This window comes from Phocoena sinus, chromosome 4, assembly GCF_008692025.1.
Source record: "Phocoena sinus isolate mPhoSin1 chromosome 4, mPhoSin1.pri, whole genome shotgun sequence".
Lineage (NCBI taxonomy): Eukaryota > Metazoa > Chordata > Mammalia > Artiodactyla > Phocoenidae > Phocoena > Phocoena sinus.
Window position 1 is genome coordinate 83,695,645 of NC_045766.1, and position 14,377 is coordinate 83,710,021.

The 14,377-nt window shown below is 32.2% G+C and overlaps 1 protein-coding gene across 4 annotated transcripts in view; it reads left to right on the forward strand.

Moving 5' to 3' along the window:
• Window positions 1-14,377, forward strand: part of ZBTB20 (zinc finger and BTB domain containing 20) — an 806,470-nt gene that overhangs the window by 326,574 nt on the left and 465,519 nt on the right. The window contains exon 5 of one of the 4 annotated variants that reach the window (XM_032629541.1): window positions 5,594-5,655. The exons of the other annotated variants lie outside the window; for them this stretch is intronic. The gene's annotated coding sequence lies outside the window, so the exon portion shown is untranslated. The remainder of the gene's footprint in view (window positions 1-5,593; window positions 5,656-14,377) is intronic. 4 annotated transcript variants of the gene reach the window in all.

The window sequence follows — 14,377 nt, forward strand, 5'->3', positions numbered from 1 at the left end:
ATGACTACAAAGCAGGCCAGATCTTTGCTGTAATTTAGTTAAAGCTGAGGATATACCACTCACTTAGATTAGTAACTGTTACATAATAAATGAAACAAAACAAATCATTACTTGACATCATAGGTAACTTGCTATCGAATGCTATTATTAGAAGAAACTTTGAGATCTAAATCTCCCCATTTTAGGAAAAATTAAAACATGCATCTAAAATAGTTAAGTAACTTGTCCATGATGATACAATTTGATGGTGGCAGCTTCAGGACTATAATATAGGTCTGTCGTGCCCATTTTAGCATTCATTATGCTACAAGAATTCACTTGTTTAGAAGCTTGCTATGTAATTTCAAACAGTTTCATTCACATTGGTTATTGGTTTTTATGCCTCTAATAATTTATGGGATGTCTTCAGACTTATACTGAGAAAAAAAGTGTATACCTTCCAATTTCATCGCTTCTGTTTTTTGCTTTCATGTATGGAAGAATAAGTTACTCATGTGGTTACTGTTAGGGAGAATACAAAAGCATAATCATTTGATAGGGGTCATATTTATTTATTGAAACACTGTGCCACACTGTGTTAACTTTGTACACTGAGAAAATGGGGGTACCCACTGATATTCTAGCACTGCTGATAACCACCCCTTTGGTTCTGTGTTCTAGTAGTACTTACCTTCTAGTGTTAATGGAAGGATTGCATGAGTTAATGCAAATAAAGCAGGTGGAACATTGTTGGCATTAATTAATTGCAGTATCTGTATTTAAGTGCAAATGTCTCATTTCAAAAAAAAAAGAACAGGATATTCTTAGGATTATCCAGTAGAGGTCAGCGCTATGAACTCTGTTAAATACTTTTTAGTATTATGGTCTGATTTCTTGAAATGAAAAAAAAAACTCCAAGATCTCTCCAAGTTGTTGTTTTTAATTGAGAATTATTGTATAAGAAATTGCCATTTGTCAAGGCATATCACATTTTAGTTCAATAGAAGTTTATAATTCTTTCATTTTTCAATTCATTATTATATTCTTAGTCTTGGCTTTAACCTTAATCTTATCACATGTGACCCTAATATTCAACCTTTCATTTATATTATTGATGATGTTTAGTGGATGAAGTGATCGTGTATGGCAACTCCAGGCATAAGTATATACCTTCAATTTTGCTGGAAAGTTAGTACCTTAATGAAGTTTTGTTCCTTGTTATTTGCCTACTTTGCTATTCCTCAACACACAGTGTTGGTATTTAGAATCATAAAACCAGCAAATGTTAGAACTAGAAGTGATCATGGATATCAACAGGTCTGATTCCTCCATCTTACAGATGAAGAAACTGACACCCCAACAGGGAAGATAACTGTTGAGTTTTGGTGATAGAAGATTATATTTCCTTATATTTATAAAAACAATTGAATCTGGAGAAGCAATTGATTCTTTAATTTTTTCTGATACTCTGAACCAATAGATTGACAATATAGCTCAATGTTATCTACGAGTAGACAGTATGCAGTATTTTTATCCTATCTAATTCAGTAGTACAGTATATCATGTATGCCTGCCACTTTTCAAATTCCTGTCACTTTGCAATGATGGTAAAACCCACACTGAAAACTCTTAAGTGATTATCTTTAAGGATTTATTCTCCAGCTATGCAACTAAACAGTCTGAGTAATGAGACTACATGGTCTCTGCATGGTCAACTAAATACTTCTAGGAAGTGGAACCCCCTTCTAGAGTTATGAGAGAAACATCACTTCTAAAATGCCTTTAAAAGTACTCCAGCATAAACATTACACTGGAACATTTCATTAGCTTTTTGAGAAACAACAAAGAAATGTGGAGCATAATAGGCTAATATGTTTAAGTGGCCTTGGTAGAACCCTACTTAACTCAGTGGGATTTTCTACAAGCATGCAGAGGTGGAAAACCATTCCCTAAATATTTATTGTGTGGGACTGCCTCCTTCTTTATTCATGCAGTTTGTATCAAAGAGAAGTGACTTTCCACCTGTAATTCTAAATTGAGGAAAGTCTCAAAATACAAGTTTTAGAAGAATCAATATTTAGATATGATGAACAGTAACCAGCAGCACAGAATTTTGGCACTTGGAATTTCTGTCAGTAAAGACGGAAGAGGGGCCAGCTTCAGTCTCAGTGTTTTCTATCCTCTAAGGACTTAAATATCTATCAGGATATTAAGGTTGGGAAGTGCTTAATTTCCTGAAGAAAAAAGGCAAGATGTATGCCAAACCTTATTCGTTACGAATTACAAAAATTATTAAATTAATTAATTTTTTTCAGTTACTTAGCCAGCAATAAAACTGTTCTGCACAATGTTTTGAATTAAGTGAAATTATAGGTTAATGAAAAAATGTAAGATGATAATTTGTATCATGGTTTTATTAGGATGCCAAGTGACTGCACTGAGTATATTGCTGGACTTGCAGTACGATCCCTGCCAATATTCTTTATCTCTCTGAGCTTCTATTTTCTCTGACATAAATTGGGACTCGTAGTCTTAGGAACACTATGATTGTTGAGATTTTCTTGAGCTTTTAGGGAAAAAAGTGTAAATTAAATAAATTATAATATTTTAAGTAAGTTCAAATGGACATACATGATGACAAAGCAAAGGTTTCCCTATAGGTGTTGGTTTCCTTTGTGTAGACGAGTTGTCACCAAAATTTGTTGAAAAGTAAGAATTCCTATTTGTATGGCATTGAATTAATGATGCAGAAAAAAAAAGCCTCTTGAATGACAGCTCTAATGGCTGAAGTGGCATATTTAAACCATTATTTTTGTTTGTTTCGCTTTCTGTCAAACTCTGTCTTAGAATTACTATCAACAGGTTGTACTGATAGATGGAATCTGTCTTTCAGTTCCAAGATGTGTTTTGTATCAAAGTTTTTCTTCATTGGTTTTTGGAATCTATAGGCAAAATAACACATAAAAACAAATGTAAATCCCAGCTGTAATTGTTTCTCAGCATTTGGTGACATCATAAATCCCATAAGAGTTATACTTGTATTGTATTGTAAATATCACCAGAAACATTCAGTAGGAGGATGAAAAAACTCTAAACAAAACTTGAAAATAATACATATTCTTCTTTCTCACTATGAGGAGCGTTTCCTAGCTACCCTATTTACCCCAGTGGAATTTTACAAAAATGTTCCTGGCGCTCAAAGTTGATCTAACAAAGCATCAAGTGGGCTTATTTTAAAATTCACCCCTAAATATGTTTGCTGGTTTTGAATTTCTGATTTTGTGCCTATGTAACACAAAAACAGCTTTGGTTTTAAAACAAAAATTGGCAAAAATACTAGTGCATTATGTGTTCTAATCACGTATGGTGTTTTGAAAAAAATAGATTCAGAATTGACAAAATTGTTTCATTGGCATTGCAGTTCAAATGCCTGGCTTTTCTTTCTCACAAGTTGCTTAAAATAAAAATAAAACTAACAGATATTTCTTAAGTGAGTATGAACATAATTGATTTTCGTCATATATAGTCCAACAACTACACTATAGACATAAATTTTCATTCTGTGTTTTCACATTCTTTATTTTACACAGTTTTCTATGTTTTAGTTTATGGTCAAGTCTGTAATGTGCTTTAGCATCAATTTTAAAGTATCTGGGGTTCTCACAAAAAGTTTCTACCAGTGATATGAATAGTGCTCAAATTCTAGTATGAATGGCCTAGGTTTCTTTGATTTTTCTTATAAGTGCTTTTTTTGGTAAAATATATAAACTTAGAAACAGAAGTTTCCCTGGCTCGTATTACACTCAAGAGACAATGATGATACTGAAGTTCTTTTCATAATCAGGGCTTTTGTAGAGACTGTCCAGGTATTCTTAGCCAAAATATCCTTCTCATTGTACACTACTCCAGGGCAACATGTGGTGTGCCAGCTGGATGCCCTCCCTACATGCCTCAGGTGGCCACATTTCAATGGTGTCTATAGAGCACAGGCCAAATTCTCATTCTCTGTGTTAATCAGTGGGAGAATTCCCATAGAAAATGGGATGGGAGCATATTTTAGGAAAACTCAAAGAGATTATCCAGATGATTAGGCCAGGACATTGTAAGTTCGGGTTTTATGTAGAATTTCTATAACGTTATCTTACTTGACCAAAGAATGCTAGAAAATTTGGGGATATTTAAAAATTAAAAATAATCATGCTTTTTATTCCACTGTGATTTCTCCAAAGAGGATCCTACAAAAATTTTCTTTAGATACAATAGGAGCTCATCTTGATTCATAACATCAAAGACAACTGATGTACCTAGTAATATAATTTGATTGAACTTTTTCCCATGATCTTGAAAGGATCTGAATTCTACTTATAGAAGTCTCATTATACCTCTCCTTTCAATTAAATTCTAATCAATTCTATAAACATTTAGTAAGTACTTACTATGTACAAAAAACTGTGATAGATGCTCTGAATAATTCTGTGCATGGTGCCTTATGGTGTATAACATATTTTCACATTCATTATCTCATTTGTGTGGTAAAGATTCCCCCTACAATTATTACTTATTTAGCCTAGAGTTTCAGAGGAGCTATATTTTGAATTTGGTGTAGAGTTTTTGCTTGTTTTGTTTTTGGTGAATCCAGAGACCATTCTATAAATATGTTTAGGATCCCTTGAATAAAAAATAAAGGCATATAATTGTATCATCATATTAAATTGATTTGGTTAGAACCAGTGGCATTTCCTGAAATTTTCTGCTTGTTTTATATGACATTAGGTTCAGTCTGAAGTGTATTTTTAATGACCTAATTGAAAAGGTTTGTCAAAATGTTCACAAAAATATTTTTTTACTACTTTTGAGGCAATGTTGATGTATTATAGTTCATATATCTTTTTTAAGATCAAAAAATTAGATTTCCCCAGACACTATTCATATTTAAGATTATATCATATTCTACTGCTCTACCATGAAGTCTCTGTAAGTGCTATACAACTTCTGGAGAATAAATCTGAAAGCTATTATTCTCCATTTAGCATGTGCATTATTCTCTAATATTGTTACATCTAATGCAGAATGAAATGTTCTATATTAATATTACATTTTAAAGTCTTATTTCTACATATTTCTGAGATGTTTTTCAAGTCTTTCTCTTAAAACTTCTTTGTAAATACTTTTAAATAATCTGTTTTATTTTTATTTATTTTATTTCCCTTATCCGTAGTGTTGAAATGGAATTTATCCTTTAGCATGTTTAACATTTTTAAAGAATTTAATGGGAAATCATCTTCACTTTAAGCACTGAACACAACACTTTATTCACAAACCTGAAATTCAAAAACTGATAGGAACTTTGTCATTTGCTTTGTTTCTAACACCAAATTTGCAAAAAGACACTCTCCAGGTAACCCTTCAGCTATGTTACCCTGGGTGTTTGGCCAGAGGGCAGTCATGTTGACCCCATCTGCAAAGGCTGGCTAAACCAGAATCTTGGACTACTAGAATCCCATTCATCAAGGTCCACGTAAAGTAAGATAGGTGGGAAGCAGGAGGACAGATGGTAGGGTCGGCAGTAAAGAACTTGTTTGTTGACATTGATATAGACCCTTCTTCTTGCCAGAGTGACTCCGTGGACTTTTTTTGGCATGGAAGACTAGGCCAACACTATCATCTTAGTAGAAGGTGAGCTGCAGGCAAACTGGAGAGATCCATGAACAGTAGGTGTTTAGGGTTGGCTTAGATTTTGTCTATCAGCTTGACTGTCATACGTACTTGATTGATGTGCAGTGGGGCTTGAAAGTGCTGCATTGAAGTTGAGGACTGTGTCATAAGGTTCCTGATATGGTGCACATGTCTGAATGGAGTTGGACATTGACTGCTCTTGTCTATGCCAAGCAACACCAGACTTGAGTGCATTATTCTGCAGTTGAGTAGCAGATGGTGAGTGCAGACGTTTGGAGGGGGTGTGCCTTCAAACACAATATGGAGCCAGCAAACTTACTTAGAAGGTTATTGCATGTCTTGACTTTGGCAGCTACTTTTTAAGCACTGATGAAAAATCCAACTTCCATCCATTGTTACTCTCAGAACACTCAGCATGATTCGTGTTCCAGGCAAAAGAAATGTGAAAATCAAATGCACTATTCACTATGTTGGTCACAGTTGGTTGAAGGTGACTTCCTTGGTGTTGGCTAAATGGGCCAAGTAAACATTCTGAGACTGAATATTGCTGAATAGGTAAACTTTATTTACCTTACTTTAGAGTTGTTAGAGGAAAGGCCATCAGAGCACTTGAAGAACACTATGGTCAAATATGGGACTTAAAAGTGACTTTACATTCTTTAATTCTTAATTTAGAGAGAGCATTATGTTCTTCAGAAATAAAAATAAGAAAATCAAATATATCAATAGGTACTCTTTACACATGAAATTATGGAGATTCACAGATGAATGGGCATAATAATTACATATGTATAGGATAATTGATTTTTATTAATGTTTGAATTTTTTTTCTCTTGAGTAGATTCTAAACACATATAAATTTTTTTTAGGTTTAAAATACTTTTCTTTTCAGATTAAAAGTAAAATATGCTCACTGAATATAATTGTGTAAATAGAAATATATATATATATCAAATAAAATTTAAATCAGGGATGAACAATTCTAAGTTTTTGCTCTGCCTCTTTCTAATTATATGTATGTTTCTAAGTGTATGTGTTCATATATGTGTTTGTATGTATATTTTTAAATAAAAATTTGGATCATACAGTGTATATTCTTCTTTCTTAAATTAACATTTATTATATTAGTTCCCTGAGTCATAAAATATTTTTTTTTTTTTTTTTTTTTGCGGTACACGGGCCTCTCACTGTTGTGGCTTCTCCCGTTGTGGAGCACAGGCTCCAGACGCGCAGGCTCAGTGGCCATGGCTCACGGGCCCAGCCACTCCGCGGCATGTGGGATCTTCCCAGACCGGGGCACGAAATCGTGCCCCCCGCATTGACAGGCGGACACTCAACCACTGTGCCACCAGGGAAGCCCAAAATACTCATTTTTAATGGCTGCTTAATACTGAACCTTATTTATGTACCAAAAATTTTTTAAATCCTCCATATTTGACATTTTGGCTATTTTTCACCGTGATTCCTACTACTCTGAGGATTATTTTTATATTTAAATTTTTATCTGCATCTTGGATTATGTTTTCAGCGTATATTCTTGGAAGGTTGATTTTTGGGTTAGAGGATATAAACTTCTCAAAGTTTTTTTGATAACTCCTCCCTAATTATTTGTGAGAGTACTTTTCTAACTACACTCTTACCTGCTCTGAATAGTATCATTTAATAAATATTTTCCAATTTGGCAGGCAAAAAATGGATTTATTTTGTTTCAATTTACACTGAACTGATTAATATGGAGCTGGAATGTCTTACATATGCTTATTTGCCATTGTTTTCTTCTTTTTATAAATTGTTTGCTCATGTCCTTTACTCATGTTGTCTTGATGATTTATAAGATTTTTTAAAATGTTAAATCATTAATTTTGTCAAATGTGTTGCAAAAGGGTTTCTCCCAGTTTTCATATGCCATTAAATTGTTTTTGCTGTTGTTGATGTGAGAAAATTTTTAATATTTATATGGTCAATTCTGTTGTATTTTTTTCTTTATGACTGTAGCCTTTGCTTTTATCTTCTTTTTAAACAGCTTGAAGTCCAATAAGTATTCACCATTTTTCTAGTATCATCATGTTTTTATTTTGTATTTTTAACTCTCTATTCCTTCCAGAAATTATTTTATCCTAAAGTATAAGATGTGTCTTAATTTTGTTCCCTATTGTTAATCAACTATCCCAGCACCATTTCCTCACTAATTTGGGTACCATATTTCTTGCTTACTAATTTTTTAATCAACATTAGGGCCTATTTTTGGACTACCTGTTTTTCATTTCTCTCACTGGTTCCATACTGTTTCCGTTAGAGCTTCACAGTATGTTTACAGATCTGTTAAGTCAAATCCTTCCTTTTATTCTTTTTTCAAAAATACTTTGAATATTGTCACCTACTTATTCTTTAAGATTGATTTATTTCATTGATTTCAAAAAAATGATCCATTGGAATTTTATTAAACCTATAAAGCAGATTCATATCTTTGCAATATTCAGTCATCACATTGAGAAGCATCGTATGTTTCTATTTATGTAATGTTTCATATGCAAATAAACTGTGTCTTTCTATTCATATAGGTCCACAGATTCCTTATTTAATTCAAGTATAAGCATGCTTTGTTCTTGTTATTTTCTTTAATTGCTTACATTCCATTTTCTCATTGTTCAGTAGAAAAACCATATCTTTTTATAATATTTATAATCTAGCTATTTTATTCAACTTTCTTAGTAATTTTAATAACTTAGAAATTCTCTTGGGTTTTCAAGGTCCTTAAATTGTCTGCAAACATTGATGACTTTATCTTCTTTTTTTTCCTCTTACTTCTGTTTAATGTTCTATTTCATTGACTAGAATTTCCAAATCAGTTAAGTAATCATGGTGATAGGAGGCATTCTCGTTCTTTTTTTTTTTTTTAACATCTTTATTGAGGTATAATTGCTTTACATTGTTGTGTTAGTTGCTGCTGTCTCATTCTTGATTGTATGATAATGCCTCTAATTTATTCCATTGTTAAGGCAGATATTAGTTGTTGATTTAAGACAGATATTCTTTGTTACGTTGGTAAGGTGAGTTAGAATACTACTCTCTCACCCTTTCTTTGTTTATTAGGAATGTATTGAAGTACACTACATGCCTTTTGGGGTAAATATTCTCAAACTCTAATTGGTGAGTGAACATAGACTTTTCTTGTGATGTCTTTTTCAATTAAAATCAATTCGAACACACAGTTATTCAGCACTCACCATGTGCCAGGAATTGTTCACTAGGCATTGGAATTCAGAGGCATAGTCCCTTCCCTTCAAAACATTATAGGATTATTCAGATTATGATAATTCAGCAAGAGATTTATAGTAATTGATTTCCCATTATTAAATTTCCCCTGCATCACTAGAAAAACTTTACATTTAAGACTTTATTAAGAATACTTTGAAGGCTACCTAATTGTTTACCATGTCAAAATGTGAATTTTAAGAATTGCTAAAAGTTAAATTTTGATTTACAATTGAAATTATGAGTTTTTACATCTGAAGTCATAGTGCTCAAATTCTAATCAAGATCATCTATAAAACTTGAAATTTTATAGACTTCTATAATATAGATAGTTCATATTCTATAGAATCAGGAAATTGGAACTCTTGATCATAATTTATCACTTCTTATATAGTATGACAGAAATGGTATGTGATGTTGGGGCAACATCACTTTCATGATGCCATCTTTGTATTTTCATTTCTCTGGAAGTCTTAATTGTCTGTAGGTTTTAAGTGTGCATTTAAGTGTGCATTTACATTGATTTATTTTCAATTGAAGTGGTTTTTTTTGTATTTATTTTACTGCTTCAGTGTAGTTTAGCGTAATTTATCCTGTTTTCCCCATCTAGTGTTATAATAATTTATTTTATTTTTCAGAATCCTTTATTTTGTTCTTTTATACAGTATGCATGAATGAACATGATATTTTTAAACTATACCCTCTTTGCCAGATTCTTTATATTTCACACAAAACAAATAAAGAAATATTGATTGAGAATCAATTTTCTACTCAGCATCACACTAGTTATTATGAATTATAGTACAGGAAAACAAAAATTACATACTTTCAATGAGCTTACGTTCTAGTTGGCAGATTAAGATATAAATAAGGGGAAAATGCAAAAACAACAAATCCTAATGAAATACTTATTCTTTATAGTGGCTAATACAAATATAGTTATATTCTTAGTCTATATTTAAGCACATATATTAAAACTCACAATTTACCTTTTGTATGTTGGCCTCACCCTGGCCTCTTTATGCTTTTCCTATTGTTATTGTACCTTTACCGTTATTTTATGCTTAAAAATTGTATTTACCTTTGCAAGATTTTTAAAAATTCTCTTTGGAACAACACTGGATAGACAAATGCCACACACATTAATCTCTAAAACATTACCAGTGATAATTTGTCCTACGCAAAGGTGACCCTGCTTATAATTTCAAAGCAGAAATAGTGCAGGCTACTATAATTTTAGACCGAAAATCGTTGCTTTCTGAATTTCTTATTTCATTAAAGGACTTGCTTTGATTTTTAGAATCATTCACAAAAGAATTAACATGCAAAGTAGGAGGAAATCCAAATGCTAACATGAAGTTAGCATCTCTACTAAAAGGAAATTTTAGCAGTAAGCTTTGGTATATTAAAGAAGCGTAGTCCCATCCTTTGGGATTTGATGGGATTTTTATATCATAGGGCCACCCATTTTAAACTTTAGCATTTGATGTATGTTCTAAGTTACAACCTTAAACATTTATCATATTTTGGAAAATTTATATCCCCCCCTTAAGTTTTAATGCCTGCATTGAATAATGTTTGTCATGGACCACAATACCTATCCCTGTGGAACTGTTATCCTATCTTAATTCAGAAGCAATACTATTGATTAAACAATACTTAACAGCTTCCAAACTTCAAGACATCTTTCAGCCACCATTTCTTCCTAACCTCACTGTGAGCTTCCTGTGTGGTATCATTCATCTGAGATCTTACTAAAATGTAAATAAATTATATCCTACACACTTCCTCTATTTGCCCAGCTTGTTACCATATCAAAACAGCTGTCTTAATGAAATACATATTGATGTATTGTGTATTTCTGTGCTAAACCAAAGTGAGGAGGAAGTTATATGAATATATAACAGAACCCACTTCATAATAGTTTTGTTAAAGCATTTTATGAATTGGAGATAATTTGAGCCATGGGAGATGATGTAATTCTACATGGCAGAGTTCACGGAAAGAGGATAGCTCCTCAGATAGAATTGGATTAGACTCTTGAGAGAGATGCACTGGGGCTTTTATGGTGCTTTACCTTCATAAGCATAGCTAACTCTCAGTTTTCCATACTAATATTGTAGTTTTGAAGTAAAGATAGTAAAAATAAAGAAGCAAGAATATTATCTAAAATAAATTGTCTTTGGTCTTTGCATGCAATATTTGACTTCTTAACATCAAATTTACCATTTTACTTTTGTTTTTCATGAGTTAATGAAGCTATTTCTAGCATCCATATTATGAAACAGAAATGATCTAACCCAAAGTATGTAATGTCATACTTTGTTATGTATAATAATCTTCATAGGGCATGATTAGATAAAACTTATCTCATTTTATAATGAACAGTAAGAATGAATAATAATCTGTATCAGATCTATGAAATATAATCATACTTGGTTAATTGCTAAATTAATTTGTAGAAAATAATTACTATTGCTTGAGTAAATACCAAAAAGTGAAAATAGGAGGCAGCTCAGTGATGTTCAGTGGGAGAAAAGAAAGCCAAACTGGGATTAAAGTTTGTCATGTCTGAATTAAATGCTGAAGTGCCAGTAGTGGTTGATTGACTCTGTGATCAGACTTTTGGTATTTATCATTTTTTCGTATACTTTTCTGTATTTTCCAATTCTTTTGCAATGGGTATGTGTTAATTTTTCAGTCAGAAAAAAAGTTAATGTAAAATGTTTCATGCATAGCTCACTTGTAAATCATTTATTGAGAGTTAACTGTATAAAATTTCCCAGGGAGAGAGAAAGCCACGAGCTAAATTTAAGGGCAAAGTACTCCATTATACAAATAATCCATTGTCGCAAAACTTATTGAAGATTTTTTAAAGTCACTTTTCTCATTGCTTGAAAATTCTAAGCTGGAGACAGTATAATCAATGAGATAATAATAATATGAATAACATTATGCTCTGCACCCACTTCTCAACTCTACTTCAGAAGAAAAGCCTTTAGTATGTTGAGAATATGATCTGATATAAGATATGTTGTTTCCTACAAAGAAAGACAATATTAGGAGCATCCTTTTCCTCCTATTCTGTTTCAGAGTCAGTCTCCCGGAGTAGATATGTACTTATAACTAACATTCTGTTTTTGAAGCATTGCTTAGTCCAAGTCATGTAGATTCAAACTCAGGTGGTGAGGTTATTACTAACAGGCTTACCCAGACATTCATGTAACAGCTAGAGAGCCGGCTAAATATCGATGCAATTAATTATATTTTGTTAGAAATACTATAGAAACATGTTATAGAGGGCCTCTGTTACTTGTACAGAGGTTTAGAACAACTCAGGAATAGGTTGCACCTTTGTGCAAATTATTAAAGGAAACCCTGTTCCAGCTGATGTAGCTTGGGCCAGGGAGTATGGCTTCTAAATTGGAACACACCACTGTACTGGGAGCCCTTGTACAGGGCACAACCTGCACAGTCAGTCATGACTGCCCTATTTTATATGCTTTATTAATGATTTGAAGATAGCTACTGTTGCTCCACAGGTTCCAAATTATTCTATTCTTGCACAGAAAGCCAAGAATCATCTTTAGATGAGTTAGAAAAAAGATGCTTATCTATGCTTTAATTTAGTCTTGGACCCTCATGATACAAGTCTATTACTTTGCTTCAGACATCTGATTTGAATAGCATTGAGGGTAGAAGAAAATGAAGTTACCGCAAAAGTATAAATAAGTCTATCAAGTCCAGTTCCTAGAAGAACTAGTTTGACATTTTGAAATTACATCTAAATTTTGGGGTATCCTCTAGTAACTTTAGATGACTTGGTATATGAAAGGGTAGATAAGAAGACAGAGAGGCAGATGGACATCTCTTTGTTCCAAAAGGAAATAAAGATGGTTTAAAGGGATACATAGGTATATGATATAAATATATATGTATATATATATATATATATATATATATATATATATACACACACATATATATATATTTATTGTGAATGAAATTAAATAAAATTTAACTGAAGTATATAATATAAATGAAATAAATGAAAACTAAAATGGGTAAACAAGGGAAAAACATGAGAAGGGGGCAAGAATTAGACCTATATAAAAAAGCACCCTAGATAGTATCTTACATACGTTTACAAATAAGATTCTTATCATATGTTTTGAAGAAATACATTGCTGATATTAAGACTAGAAAGAAATATCTTCCTCTGATACCCTTAAGTAATAAAGGGTATTTTATTATGAATATCATGACCAATATTCACTTTCATGAGAAACAAAGAATATTTTATAGGTACACTTCTACTTTTGTGGCCCTCAATGTAGATTGATAACATTTCAGTAATGTACAATTTGGTATTCTCAGTCTCATAAAATACAGACCAGATAGATGACACTCCATTCTGGTATAACTCGAAGGAAGATTTTAGAATATATCTAGATGCTGAATTCCAATGAAAGGACTGCACATCCTTCAGACAGTTTCTTATATATACTATTTCTCTAAGTTAGGCCTTTGATTGCTATTGTATGACTGTGAATTCTAGATTGTATTATTGGAAAATGCTTGGAATACAGCTATTCTTTGTTAATTAAAGGCAGAAATAGTAGTCAAGTTAGGGGCTGTGTTTAAATTATTTTACAGAAGTTGAAAAGCCTAACAAAAACACACAGCTAAAAAATATCTACCCACTTTACCTGAGAGATTAGCCAGAGAAATATCATTTCATAGGACAAAAAAAAATCTCTTTAAACATTTATTTTGATTCTGCTCTAATATACACAAAATGGAAGATGCAGGTTCCAAGCTTCTTCTTTGTCACAGCCTGGATATTACCTAATTGATAATCTCATGCTACAAGGTGATGGAATTTCATCATATACTCCATCAGCAGACTTATTCATGTCATTAAGCAATTTATGTGATGTTTACATGTTCTGTTTCATGGATTAGATTCCTTGTTTTCCAAATAGAAATAGTAATATTTACTGTTACACATTCCTTGGTTAAAGGTGAATTGCTATGACATTTTAATTAGATGAAGTTTGGTGAATACTTTGATTTCTTCAGTAGTTTGTAAATTGTGAAGCATAATGTTGATCCAAAAATATCAGTAAGATATTCGAAGTTAATGCATCATATGTTCTGAATTTCTACTGCACAAAGTTTACTGATCTTCCCAATCCTTTAAGTCTTTTTGAAGAACAAAAAAACAAACAGTTTTGAAAATTCCTAGAAGCAGATACTACATGTTTATCTCATTTTATGTGATAGGAGTGATTTTGTAAATCTATTCATAATTTAAATGCTCCAGGAGAATCTCTCAAGGGAATTTTATTGTGGATCATCATGTAAAGCAAAAATCGTTTCTAAAGTGCTTATTACTCCCTATTTCTATATGGGAACTTCCTGATTTGCAAGAGTTATTTAAGCTCCCAGAGGAGTGCATCACCTT